This window comes from Mus pahari, unplaced genomic scaffold (genome assembly GCF_900095145.1).
Source record: "Mus pahari unplaced genomic scaffold, PAHARI_EIJ_v1.1 scaffold_7826_1, whole genome shotgun sequence".
NCBI lineage: Eukaryota > Metazoa > Chordata > Mammalia > Rodentia > Muridae > Mus > Mus pahari.
In genome coordinates, this window is record NW_018392267.1 from 48,673 (window position 1) to 59,363 (window position 10,691).

Here is a 10,691-nt window from a genome sequence, read left to right on the forward strand (position 1 = left end):
TGTGTGTGTGTGTGTGTGTGTGTCACAGGAGTCACATAATGTTAGGTTTATGCCATGTAGGCATCAGTAGATGACAGAAAGACAGGCTTTGTCTATAGTAAGTGTGAGCTGTGAACATCTGAATGATTAGTAGCCTAACAGTCCCTGAAAAAGAAAAAAAAAGAAAAGAAAGAAAGAAACCTAAGCCTGAGACAACTAGCAGTCTGATGCCTGGTGCCTGGTGCCTGACAGCCATATAGGGAACAAACATGAGACAACCACTAGTCTGGTTGCATTATGGAGGACTGGTATAGCTCCCAGAGACAAGAATAACTCTCTTTGGGCCATGTAACCCGGTTGGATCAAGCTGAACACTACCCCACCTGGGACCAGGGACCCCTGGCAGGAATGAGCACAAGAGGACCATTGATTCTAAGCCATGAGGCATGGAGAGGGATGTAATCTGAGATGACCACCAGTTTGGAATCTCACAGGGTTAGGTGAGCAGACCATATCAGAGATGACCCATTACTGGTGAAATAATGCACAGTACTACACAGTACTCCTGAGACCACTCCTTCCATGATACCAGACACCTAAAGACCCTGGGTGCCACTAAGAGGAGGAAATAAATGTTAAAGGAATAGAAGAGGATTTAACTTTGGTACTGGGTATCTGTCTAGTAATTTGTCCATTTCATCCAGGTTTTCCAGTTTTTTGAGTATAGCCTTTTGTAGTAGGATCTGATGATGTTTTGGATTTCCTCAGAATCTGTTGTTAAGTCTCCGTTTTTGTTTCTGATTTTGTTAATTAGAATACAGTCCCTGTGCCCTCTAGTTAGTCTGGCTAAGGGTTTATCTATCTTGTTGATTTTCTCAAAGAACCAGCTCCTGGTTTGGTTTATTCTTGGAATAGTTCTTTTTGTTTCCTCTTGGTTGATTTCAGTCCAAAGTTTGCTTATTTCCCGCCTTCTACTCCTCTAGGGTGATTTTGCTTCCTTTAGTTCTAGGGCTTCTAGGTGTTCTGTCAGGTTACGAGTATGTGCTCTCTCTAGTTTCTTTTTAGAGGAACTCAAGGGTATGAGTTTTCCTCTTAGGACTGCCTTCATTGTATCCCATAAGTGTGGGTATGTTGTGGCTTCATTTTAATTAAACTCTAAAAAGTCTTTAATTTCTTTCTTTATTTCATCCTTGACCAAGTTATCATTGAGAAGAGTGTTGTTCAGTTTCCAGATGAGTGTTGGCTTTCTATTCTTTATGCTGTTATTGAAGATCAGCCTTAGTCCGTGGTGATCTGAGAGAATGCAGGGGATAATTTCAATATTTTTGTATCTGTGGAGGCCTTTTTTGTGACAAATTATATGGTCAATTTTGAAGGAGGTACCATGTGGGGCTGAGAAGAAGGTATATCCATTTGTTTTAGGATAAAATGTTCTGTAGATATCTATTAAATTCATTTGTTTCATAACTTCTGTTAGTGTCCATGTGTCTCTGTTTAGTTTCTGTTTCCAGGATCTGTCCATTGGTGAGAGTGGGGTGTTGAAATCTCCCACTATTATTGTGTGAGGTGCAATGTGTGCTTTGAGNTTTACTAATGTTTCTTTAATGAATGTGGCTGCTCTTGTGTTTGGATCATAAATATTCAAAATTGAGAGTTCCTCTTGGTAGATTTTACCTTTGATGAGTATGAAGTGCCCCTCCTTGTCTTTTTTGATAACTTTGGGTTGGAAGCCAATTTTATTTGATATTAGAATGGCTACTCCAGCTTATTTCTTCAGACCATTTGCTTGGAAAATTGCTTTTCAGCCTTTCACTTTGAGGTAGTGTCTATCCTTTTCCCTGAGGTGGGTTTCCTGTAAGCAGCAAAATGTTGGGTCCTGTTTGTGTAGCCAGTCTATTAGTCTATGTCTTTTTATTGGGGAATTGAGTCCATTGATGTTAAGAGAAATTAAAGCAAAGTAATTGCTTCCTGTTATTTTTGTTGTTAAAGTTGGGATTTTGTTCTTGATGCTGTCTTCTTTTAGGTTTGTTGAAGGATTACTTTCTTGGTTTTTCTAGGATGGAGTTTCCATCCTTGTGTTGATGCTTTCCTTTTATTATCCTTTGAAGGGCTCGATTCGTGGATAGATATTGTGTGAATTTGGCTTTGTCATGGAATACTTTGGTTTCTCCATCTATGGTAATTGAGAGTTTTGCTGGGTATAGTAGTCTGGGCTGACATTTGTTTTCTCTTAGGGTCTGTATCACATCTGTCCAGGATCTTCTCACTTTCATAGTCTCTGGTGAGAAGTCTGGTATGATTCTAACAGGCCTGCCTTTATATGTTACTTGGCCCTTTTCCCTTGCTGCTTTTAATATTCTATCTTTATGTAGTACATTTGTTTTTCTGATTATTATGTGTCAGGAGGAACGTCTTTTCTCGTCCAGTCTATTTGGAGTTCTGTAGGCTTCTTTTATGTTCATGGGCATCTCTTTCTTTAGGTTTGGGAAGTTTTTTTCTATAATTTTGTTGAAGATATTTGCTGGCAGGGATTATCCTTAAGACCAGCAACAGTAAGAAACTACCCTTTAATTTAGTATAGACCTTACTTAGGCCTCCATGATACTGCCAGTTGTCTGCTCAGTAGTGACACTAGTATAGACAAGGAAAATAGGCTCTTCCTCTCACTTCTTGCCACTACTATCAAGAAGGATAACTTGCCCTGAGATTCCCAAAGCAGAACAGCTGGCCCTGCCTCAAGAGTCAGGAGAGAGGGCTCTGCACCTTGCCTTGGCAGTACAGGAGTGCTCTTCTTAGATGTGGAAGGAGGGTACCAATGAGCCAGTCTGGAGTGTGTGAGCTCAGGAGAGCTAATCCGAATTTTTGTTTACTGTGAGGTGGTTGAGATGAGGGAAAGGTGCCCTTGATACGTGGCAGGTGGGAGATGGGGCCCCGGGGTCATGAGAGTAAAAGAACTGTTCCTGGGATGGTGAGATGGCTCAGTGGGTAAGAGCACCCGACTGCTCTTCCAAAGGTCCAGAATTCAAATCCCAGCAACCACATGGTGGCTCATAACCATCCCTAACAAGATCTGAAGTCCTCTTTTGGAGTGTCTGAAGACAGCTACAGTGTACTGACATATAATAAATAAATAAATCTTAAAAAAAAAAAGAATTGTTCCTGTCCCTTATTGGATGCCACACTCAGGGATGAGCCTTACATTTCACTTGGGCAGCAGAGTTGAGCTGTTACTGATGGCACGGGCACAGATGAGCCAGCCTGATAGCTTTGGAGTAGGAAATCTGTTTAAACTATTTGCTGATTGTGGCTTTAGATGGGCCAGGTGGGACAGGGCAAGAGACATTGTTCCAGTGATAAGGGTGGTGAAGAGCTGGTGGGATGACCAGCTCAGATACCCCTAATGCTCAGATCCAGAAATTTTATGTTGGCCTACTTTAACATCTATCATATCAATGAACTGTTGGGCTGCATGAAGGACTGGTCCTACTAAAGCAAAACTAAAATGTCTCGATGACACAGGCCAACAACTGGATATCCAAAACAAGTAACAGTGAGGATTGTATACTAGGATCCAGATGTCTCATACCAGGCCAAGGATTCACTGCAATATATATTTGTAAGCCAAGAAGTGTGGAAAAAAGAGTATGCTGTGGAACTCTGACACATTGCAGCTTCAACCATGAGATTATTTTTTTCCTTGTTGGATGGGAGGTTTCAAGAGTGGAGGATTGGTATGAGGAGAGAGGGGAGATGAGTGTGACTAAAATACATGAAGAGAAATTCACAGTGAGCCAATAAAGTATTTTCAAAACCATATTACCCAACTTAGGCATAAAATTTATATATGATAGTTCACAAAATGCCCTACAGTTTTGAGAAGCATGAGTGTAATGAATTATACCATCTAGTCATGCCTAAAACATTTCAGTGGCTCCCAACATTGCTCAAGATACAATATAACCTTGTGACCTTAGCTGACTTCTGCCCCTGTGACTGATGTCCCATCCCAGAAATATGAAGTTACTGTTCATCATCTTCAAGGGCAAAGAGAGCTTCAAATAATTCATTACCAGCCAAGTTACAACTAGTGAGAGAAGTTGAGCTTTTATACTTTGGAGTGAATTTATACTTTGGTCAATGCAAGGTTTTACTTGTATTCATGAAACTCTCTCTAGTATTCCAGAACATTCTTTGGCACAGAGATACATAAGAGTGTCATGGTATGCACCCTATGCAAAGAACACAACAAGCTTCATATATTCTTGCTAAAACCTGATATCTCTATTGAGAAAACATTTTGCTGGAAGAATATGACCTTCAGAACCTATGTAATACATTTTGATGCTGATCACATATGTGAAGTCACCTATTATTTGTGTTTGTCACCAAACACACCTACATTCATAGGAGGAGAAACACATGAAAGAAGTTGTTTCTGCTATTTTCTCAGGAACATGAAAGGGAAATAACAGCAGACAGCAAATGAGCATTTCCCTAACTTCTGAGAACTCTGAATCAGTGAGATAGCTCAGTGAGTCATAACATTTGCTGTCAAGTATAATGAAATGTGCTCTGTCCACTACATGCTAGAAGAGAACAAACCACTGAATGTTGTCCTCTGACTCCAACATTTGCTAAGTGACAAAAACACAATCACCCCCATGTAGTCAATACGCACAGATACACACACACACACACACACACACACACACACANACACACACACACACACACACACACACACACACACACACACACACACACTTCTAAATAATTCAGGAAGAATGTGAAGCCTAGAAACAAACTGGGTAAATTTTGGGAAAATGACTTTACTCTTGCTGGCCACCCCTAAGATAATTTCCATGATGGACAACCTCCTGGTATTCAGGTGCTCATGTTAGTTTTCATTAATTTTCTCATTGCTATGACAAAATACCTGACCAAACAAGTTAAATTTGGAAAGCCTGTGTTTTGCACATAGTTCAAGTTGATACAGGATATATTGGAGAAGAACATTAAGCTGCAGGCATAGATGCCAGGATTAGATAATTAAAACGCAGTGGCCACTATCTTCATAGTTCCTAGATTGCTCTGTGAGGTAGACTCCAGTGGCCTCCTCAGGAGAGATCTGTTGGAAAAGTCATACTTGGGAGATCATGGGAATTCTTTGTGTCTTCTGCATGACATGATGCTATACACAGTGTCACAGTGTTTGAAGAGGGACTGGTGATTTACTTTTGGGTTTTCAGACAGCTGTATGTTTTTCATAATACTCACATCCAATTCCAGGTGCAGAACTGTATGTCATCTACCACTTCTATATGTCTGTGATAATTTGGCAATGTATGCAATTTGTTTTTTCTTAGATTGCACTCTATGTGTTTGTGTGTGTGTGTGTGTGTGTGTGTGTGTGTGTGTGTGTGTGTGTATGCAACTGCAGTTTTCTCACACATGTGCTCCATGTCTTAGGGTTTCTATTCCTCTTCTAAAACAGCTGCATAAAAGCAACTTTGGAAAGAAAAGGTTTGTTTCATCATGAGCTTGGTGTAGTCCACCATCCAGGGAAGTCAAGGCAGAATCTCAAGGCTGGAATCTGGAGGCAAGGACTGATGCATAGTCCATGAATGAATATGGCTTACTGGATCACTCCTCACAGTTTGTTCTAGCTGCTTTATTATACCATTCAGTACTTCCTGCCATTAGATAACATCACCTAAAATTGGTTGCCTGGTCTATTATTTAAGAAATAGGTATACAGGGCTTGTCCACATGCCAACCTTATGGAGGCATTATATTAACTGATGGTTCATCTACTGAAATGACTTTAGGTTGTTTAAAGTTGACAAAATCTAGCCAGCACAGGTATGCCCAGGTGTGCATATAAAGGTCAGAGGACAACCTCAGGAGTCTCTTATACTCTTGCTTCTTGTTTTATCCAGGGTCCCTAATTTTTTTTTTTTTCATAGTATTTGCCATGGGCTAAAAGGGTTGTAAAAACACAGAATAGGTGCACTTTCTGGCTTTATTTAAATATGTGTCCTGGGGAATGTGAATTCAGGATTTCTTGGGAAAAGTACTTTTTCTCATTAAACCATCTCTCCAGCCCTTAGTTCTGCTATTTCTATATAACAGTCCAGCCCTTCAGATCTGCTTCTCTTTCTCTCTCTTTCATCCATGCACTCTAAACCCATTTTCTTGTTATTTCCTGTGTTTTTTTGCTTTGTTTTACCATTTCATTTATTTTTATTGTTGTATTTCTTTTGATAAGTGTGTATATAGTATCATGCTTATTTCTTTTTTGTCATTAAGAGTTAAAGTTATGGTTGACTTTAGTTAATTGTGTGAAATTAGGTCAAACATGTCTAACAATCCAAGCATTTCATTTCTTCATGAGTTTAATTGAATATGCCCCAAGGGACATGTGTCATGAGACTGGGAAGGCACAAAATTCTCTTACAGTGTCTTGTGAAATCTGACAGCTCTGAGTTTGATTTCATTATAGCTGATAAATATGTGAGCTTCTGAAAGACAGACATGACCACAAAGGGAAAAAGAATTTTTCACCCTAAAACAAGCCACATTAATACTGTTTTCACTGATGGTATTTAAGTAAAAGCAAATAAACCAAACAACATAAATAAACAACAAAAACATATTCAAGAGCTTAAGGGATAGTTCAGTCAGCAAAATGTTTGCCTTGCAATCATGGGTAGCTGATTCTCACCCCCATTCCCACAAGATATGGTGGGAATGGAGTATTTACTTGGAATCTTAGAATTTGTAATCTGAAGAGGTGGAAATAAGAAAATTCCTGGTGATCCCTGGCCTTGCAGCCTGGCCAGATGACTGAGAGATCTTACCTCCAAAATCAAAGTGAACAACATCTGAGGAAGGACAGTCCAGAAAACTCTCTGACTACTGCATGCCCTCATGCAAACATGTAAGAGATCATACATAATTCTCTTATATATTTAATAGAGACACAAGAAAAATACACATCTAGAAAAGCTATCTCCTGGCCACTGATTGTTGAGGTAAGGGCATTCTCTTGGATAGTTGCCATACACCACCATTATCTCTACCTAAAGAACAAACTAATTTGTGTGTCAAGTGGACCGTGCCATCAGATAGGAAAACTGGTAATGTTGAGCCAGCTAAACCCCTGGAAATCTCAGATTTGAGAATGGTAGGCATGAGGCCAAGTTTCCTGCCAAGCTACCTGATCAATCCCCAGCAGTGTCAGGGTACACAGGAGAATGAAAACTACAGCATCCTTTTTTCACGGACTGGGATCCCTATCACAGATTGTCTTCTGCCTTCCTTTCCTTGAGAAGTTTGTTGGCAGTACTCTGACACCCCAGTGGCAAGGCAGACAGGCATCCCAGCACTCTACCTTCTACCTTCTAGCTCAGTCATGACTCCTAAAGGAACCATTTAAAAAGGGAACCTTAATACATTATTCTCTTACCAAATGTTTGCTTTCTATAAGTCTACAGAAGCAGGCCCTTGCCCTTTTTTCCTCTAAAATTAATTTTCTCTTGTTGAAGATTTTACACAAGTCAGATATTTGAGTCACTACTTCTCTGCCACCCATTGTTGCTTCACCATATGGTAAGGAGAGTAAATGTTCCTGAAGCAATTTGCTTTGCTTAATCTACTGATTTTCATTTGCATGCTAGGAACTCAGGGATATATATGGCAAGCATGCTTCCTCTTCCATACTAAAAATGTTAAGTGAGGATGAAGAGAGCCGGGCAGAGCAAATGAGGTTCTTTAAAGAAAATTGAGGCCAAAAATTTAGGTGTGGTGCCACATGGTTATAATCTCAGTGTGAGGAGGCAGATATAGGAAGATTCCTGGGAATTGCTGGCAGGAAACCCAGCCAAATGATGTATTCCAAGTTCCAATGAGAGACTCTGTCTTAAATAATTATGAGGATAGCTCTGGAGGAAAAAAACAAACACTATTTTCATTCCTGACCTTACACACTTTCACACATTGTTCAACTCCCCAGATGCAAGCATAAATCTTTATAGAAGAGTTCCGACTGGTTGTGCCAATACAGCCATTTACTTAGGAGGCTGAGGCAGGAGAATTGCTTGAGCCCAGGTGTTTCAAGCCTATAAAACAGAAGATCTTATTTATTAAAATAATATATACAAAGTAAAAATGAGGACTGAGCAAGATATAGGAATACTTTTAAACACAATATAGCTAATTGAAGACTTTATATTTGCACATCTCATGATTCATAAAACAAAGTTCATAACTTATCAAAGTGAATAATAAAAGTTACATACTCCTTTTTTTCTAAGTTAATGAAAAAATATGTAATAAGGAAGCCTTATATGTAACTATCATTGATCTAAATATTCATTTCAAGATTATACAGAGAGACAGAAATGTGACACAATTGGTAAAATACTTGGCACACATGTGCATAGCCTTGACTTCAGTTTCCAAAACTACCTAACATTATGTTCTATACCTGTAATCTCAGAACTGGGAGATAGAGGTTGAGGATCAGAACTTTAATACCATCTTTAGCTACTTAGTAAGTTTGAGGGCAGCCTGAGGCTTTGAGAGTCCCTGTCTCAAAAAGTAAAGTAAAATTCTGGCCAGGAAGCATCAAAATATAAGGAAGAGAAGCCTATATCTCATAGAACGGAAGATGTAAATACAGGAATCACATTATCATTAATGCAATTGTCACCTTGAGAAATCCACCTTTCTGTGTTGTGTAAAACCTACCATTAATACCATAGTTTTTATTTTGTACCAGATCCAGCTTAACAATGTTACAGACATCATTGTCTACTCACTACAGCTTTATGAAGTTTCAAATATGCAAAGAAATACAGGGAAGAACAGTGTCATGACTAGGCTGACCACACAAACAAGTAATCAACAAGCTATAAAAACTCTATGCATTAGAAAGACCAAAACTTGGATCTAGGGATACAGTTTGGGATAAGCATAAGATCTATGCAACAATGAGGACCTGAATTTGAGTGCTCAGTACCCATGTAAAAACTTAAGATGCCCTTTTTATTATCTAGTGTCATAAACATCATGGGGAGAAGAGATTCTGGAAATTCTGGAGAACAGCATAATTTCAGACTTTGGGTCACAAAGTTATAAGGTAGAGAGTGGTAACCAGTATACCTAACATTGTCCTTCAGCCACTGCATGTGAGCTTGTATATGCAAACCTACACACACAGATGAACATATCACACACACACACACACACACAAACACACACACACACACACACACACATACACACACACACAGCAAAATAAAACAAACATTTTAAAAGACAAAAATTAAAAGCCAACAAACGTGAAGGTCAGAGAGATGGAGTTTTGTTGTCTTCACTCAGACCAGTAGCTGTTCCTTGCTTGGCCAGATTTTGCCTAAACTGGCTTCCATGTCAGCTCACTGTCACTCATCAACCAGAATCATGTAATTCCTGTCATCATAGAGGGAATGGCATTTCACTAATACAAAATACTTAGATGCCAAGGACTGCTTCATCATTACTCAATGAGTCATGCAACTTGTATATCATTTCTAGAGATGAAATGGCAGAACTCACTCAGTAACCTCACAACCATGGTGCTATAATCAGCATGCAATTAAGAAGCTGAACAAAGACCATGACACTTCTATTAGATGTGATATACAAAAAGAAACGTGACACCACTTATTTTTAGGGATAATTACAGATGAAAGATTCAAGTTTTCCTCTCTTTATAGGCTCTTCCCAAGCTATTTAGTTGGAATAGCTTGTGTTTGGCTTGGTTTATTCTCTGTATGACACGAGCAATTTAAAACATGAAAGGGGAGGTGGGCTCCCAGTGAGATGGTACAGTTTATCATGATGAGGAAGTCATGGAAGCTGGACCATGAGGCATCTGGTTATTTTTTCTCTATAGTGAGGAAGCAAGTGAGATGAATGCTAATGCTCAGCTCTCTTCCTAGTTTGTTATTCCATCCAGGACCACATGCCTTTACATTCATTTAGATGGGTCTTATTGGGTTGTTCCACTCCATTAACCAAGTTTAAACATTCTGACAGAGCCAGAAGTTTGATCTAGATTCTATCTAGTTGATAGTAAATATTAATCATCTGCATATATGCAAGTAAAAAATAAATAAATGTCTGAAGATACAAGCATATCCTTTGGATACAAAAACTTGTCTCATGATTCTCCATAGCTTTGCAAACACTCATATCCTATGTAGCTTTTGTCCCCACATTTGGGATATCTTATACTTCTACTGTTCTGTAATATTCAGTGCAATCATATATACATACATACTACAATCATACACACATATAAACATACACATACAATTGTGTACTGTACATGTCAGCCAACAATGAATAGCATGCATGATGTATGGTAAATTAAAGTATAATGGAGCTAAAAAAAGTTCAGCTACTCTCCAACCTTATCTTTTGAGGTAGAACCTCAATCAAACCTGGAGCCCACAGACACAGTTAGCCAGAGTTCTAGACCACTTGATCCAGCAATCTTCCATCTCTACCTTAAAAGACTGAAATTGCAGGAAGGCTGCTATATCCTTTTTACCACAATATTCTTGTTTGCATAGCAAGCACCTTTAGTTCAATATTATCACAAGAGCCCACACTGGTTCATTTTTACAGAGACATTCAATATTTTGATATAGAAATACCTACAA

General features: G+C 39.0%; 1 pseudogene; it reads left to right on the forward strand.

Moving 5' to 3' along the window:
* The first annotated feature begins 18 nt into the window (after nucleotides 1-18).
* Nucleotides 19-142, forward strand: LOC115063314 (annotated as a pseudogene).
* Nucleotides 143-10,691: the final 10,549 nt, after the last annotated feature.